This window comes from Pterocles gutturalis, unplaced genomic scaffold, assembly GCF_000699245.1.
Source record: "Pterocles gutturalis isolate BGI_N339 unplaced genomic scaffold, ASM69924v1 scaffold20166, whole genome shotgun sequence".
Classification (NCBI taxonomy): Eukaryota; Metazoa; Chordata; class Aves; order Pterocliformes; family Pteroclidae; genus Pterocles; species Pterocles gutturalis.
Window position 1 is genome coordinate 3,457 of NW_010105973.1, and position 3,949 is coordinate 7,405.

The 3,949-nt window shown below is 46.6% G+C and overlaps 1 protein-coding gene across 1 annotated transcript in view; it reads right to left on the reverse strand.

Moving 5' to 3' along the window:
• Positions 1-3,949, reverse strand: part of XRRA1 (X-ray radiation resistance associated 1) — a gene marked incomplete at its 5' end in the record, with an annotated part of 20,439 nt that overhangs the window by 1,350 nt on the left and 15,140 nt on the right. The gene's annotated exons all lie outside the window — the stretch shown is intronic.

A 3,949-nucleotide genomic window follows, 5' to 3' on the forward strand; every position in this document is an offset into this window, starting at 1 on the left:
CATCCATTAGCAGCAGGATAATTTCATTGATTATTTCCACTAATCAGGTTCAAAAAACATCAGCTCAACTCGATACTTGAAAGCTACCTTGCAGTGTAGTCACCAGGGATCCTCGGCGCCCGTGGGGACTATCGTCCAGCGCAGAGGCTGCGGCGTTACCGGTCTTGCTGACCCGTTTGCCAGATGGCGAGTGGTATTCTCAGAATTTAAGCGAAGCACAGTGCTGGGGCAATCTTACTGCGACCCACAGCATGGGGAGAACAGCCAGTGCACTTAAACAGATGGATCTGATCTAAGAGAACGGTCGTTGCCCAATTTCCTCTAAAAAATGGTTGAATTTCTCTCTCCATCTTAAATGGTTAAAAAAAAAAAAAACAGAAACTGGTTTTCTTTTTCTCTCCCGGCATACTTGCATAACTGCAAGGACCCTGGCGCTTTTTCCTAATTGAACTGGATTTTTTTTTTTTTAAGAAAAAAGAAATCTTATATTTTAATGGATAAAATTTATATATTTTAAATACTATATTTCAACAGATTGACACTTTCGTTTTGAGAAATCTTATAGCAATGATTCCATAATATATATATCTATCTCTGTATCTCCTTAACACACAAACTACTGGATGTTTAAAGTCGTACCTAGGGCTGGCTAGACCTGGCCTGCTCGTGGGCGATGGCTTTCTGCCCTCTTGTGCGCCACAGCCTCCTTCGGTGCTGAATGAAGCCGGCGCTTTTGACCCAAACTGAATCCTGCTCCTGTACCCAGCTGTGAATTGGAAGGAAATTCAGTCATTAGAGCCTTGACCAGACCTAGAAGAGCGGCGCAGAGACAAATAGCGGTGGCCTGGATCCATTCTTTACAGTGAAATAAGCTCAGGAGGGAAACCCACAGCTTTCTCTCAGAATTCATGCTGTTTTTCCCCAACATTTTGAGCTCAAGCGTGCACTTCCCAAGTGCATTTCAATTTATAATTATTTTTACAGATCCCCTTCTCCCTGCCCCTTTCCCGTGGTTAATCCCTTGAGCCCTAATCAGCCTTCCCTAAACGGTTTTCTTCTTTCTCGCGGCGCTTGTATGAGTTTCAGCCAGGCTTGGGCTGCTGAGCGCTCTCCGAGCAAGCCTACACCACAAAAAAATAGATTTAAATGCTGAATGTATCCTTTCTTTCCCTTCTTAAAACAGATTTCAGAGTCCAACGCACCAGGACCAAGTGTCTTAACTATCTTATTTTTAAAACATTACCTAAACGTTTAGGTTTTTGTGTTTTAATCTCCTCTTTCTAAATCCAAGCTGGGCAGAAGTGCGGGAGGCACAAGCTGGAGCCTGGTCCCAGCCAAAAAAACCTTCACGGGGCCCCCTGTGCAGCCCCAGCCTCCCAAACCTTGCCTTCACCGGGCAGTCGGCTCCCCCCAAAATAGAGAGGCCACGTCCCGGCAGTGCTGCTTGGCTTCCTGAGCATCCCGCACAGTCCATTGCATCCACATCGAAGGAGACCTTTGGACGTGGCGTTACCATCACGTCGTGGAAGCGTCGCAGCAGCTTCCAGTAAAACATCAGGGTTGGAATTTTTTTTTCTCATGAGATTCGTTGCCCACGGGTTTTTCGTCTGACGAAGCTGCTGGCTGCATTTCTACATTGCGTAAGGACTGGGGAAAACATGGGTCGTTTTCCAGCCGGCTCACCAAGACCCTCTCGTCTTCCTGAGCGAGCAGAGCGGGACTGCCCTCAGCGAAAATCCACCCGAGGAGGTGTTGAGTTCGAGACTCGAGGCGATGTGAAGCGAGGATGAATGTTTGATTAATTTAACACTCTGTAAGTTTGTGTAAGCTTGCACAAAACATAATTGTATATAATTATACTTCAAAGAGCAGGAATTCCCAGCCTCCACCCTTTACAGGTCAGGAATGACGCTACCTTTGCCAGAAATAACGCCACCGAGAAGAAAAATGCCTCTTGATGAACGGTGGATGCAGAATAAGATCTGCAGAGGCTCTAAGATAAACCAAGTATTTATTCACAATTTTATGAAAGCAATTTCTAACCCTCCTCCGTTCTGCAGCCACCACCGTCTCTCCAGGATGAAGGCAGTCCTTGCCGGCTGTGGGACAAAATCCTTCCAAAATGTGAAGCTGTCTTCTCTTGGGAGAAAAAAAAAAAAATTAAAAAAAAAAAAAATCAGGTCAAGAGATGATTGCTCTGCCGGCAGCGCTGTAGGGCCTGGGGTTGGTCTGACGACAGAAGGACCATGTCTGCCAAAGATGCCACCGACTCCAGAAAGTTGCTTTCTAACCCCCCAGAGCTCTCTGCCCGGGGAAAAGCTGTACGGAAAAGTCCGTCTTTGGAGTCAGTGAGATGAGATAAATGAAGGAGAAGTGCCAAAAGAAGGGAATCATGCCAGATGATTGTATAATGTTGTTCTATATTGTCAGTATTTTTTTTCTTCCAATGCTATTGTACATGCAGTGCACAGTAGTCATGAAGTGTAGCTTGAACAAGCGCTTCTTTGTATTTTTCTCAATGAAAGCAAAAAGGGGAGGTTGAAGCCTTAAAGACTATCACTGATTTTAAAAAACAAGCCTTTAGCGATGCTCCAAGGACAAACCCCAGGGCTCCACCTGAATCCTCCAGCAGCCCTGTGCCGTCTCCCAGTTGTCCAGAAAAAAGTTAACAAGGAGCTTGTCCTGTGCACGGGGGGAAGCATTTGACGAAAACCTGTCCCCTCGCGCCAGTTGGGGGCCCCGAGACGAAAAAAATCAATGACTGTTGGACGCGACGGTCTCGCGTGACACCGTGATGGAGACCTGTGGGATGTCCCCGTGGATGTCAACTGGGTGGAACTGGGATGTGAAGCCGGTTCCAACTACAGCGCGCGGACGCAGGGATAATCCACACGTGTCGCAGGCGTCTGACACAAACCTTTCTCTTCCCCGTGTCTGAAAAACACCGCGAAGCATCGGCTCTAGAATTCGTTCTTCACTATGCAAACAGAAAAAACCTTCAGCTGGTTACGAAGGGGGGTTGTGTACGCCTGGTTTCCTTGCTGTTTACTGTCAAACTGTTTAAAACAATTCTAGATGTTGCTACACTTTTTTCTCCGATAATGCTTTAAATCGTTGTGCTTTCGTGTTCTCCTCAGCTCGCCAGCGGAGCACCGGGGCAGTAAAAGACTTCAACGGTCGTTCTGGGTCTCAGCTGAAGCACCGTGGCTTCATCCGAATGTTTTAAAAAAGCGATGGAAGTTCCTGAAGGACTGTTGACTTGCATGTGTTAAAATGTGTGGGTAAAATGACATGCAGGCATCTGTCATGTTGTGGCTTCTGTTATTTGGAACAGAGTAAAATCCTGCTTGTGAAAAAAAAATGTCACAAACCAGAAATATGCCAACTGTGTACAAATAACGCGTACGTTTTAACAGCAATGAGGACTTTAACTGCAGGACAAAGGCCGAGGTTAAAACAGAATAAAACCAGGTTCTGACAGTGAAATACCTGCTTCTGAGAAGTTGTTGTGCTTGGAAACAAGCAGGATCCTACTGGTGCCTGTCCCAAATGGGTTACAGTTGTGTCTGGCTGGATGAAGTTTTGTAGGGGGGAAAAAAAAGGCAGAGGTGAGTATAATGACATATTTTTCATGTAGATAAGCAGCCAGTGGGGAGTGAGCATCCTCCACCACTACCCATCACTTGTCCCAACCCCTCTGATTCATAGAATCACAGAATGGTTTGGGTTGGAAGGGACCTTAAAGCCCATCCAATGCCACCCCCTGCCACGGGCAGGGACACCTCCCACTAGCCCAGGCTGCCCAAAGCCTTATCCAGCCTGGCCTTGAACCCCTCCAGGGATGGGGCATCCACAGCTTCTCTGAGCAACCTGGGACACTGCCTCACCACCCTCACAGGAAAACATTTCTTCCTGATATCTCATCTAAATCGACTCTACTTAAGCTTAA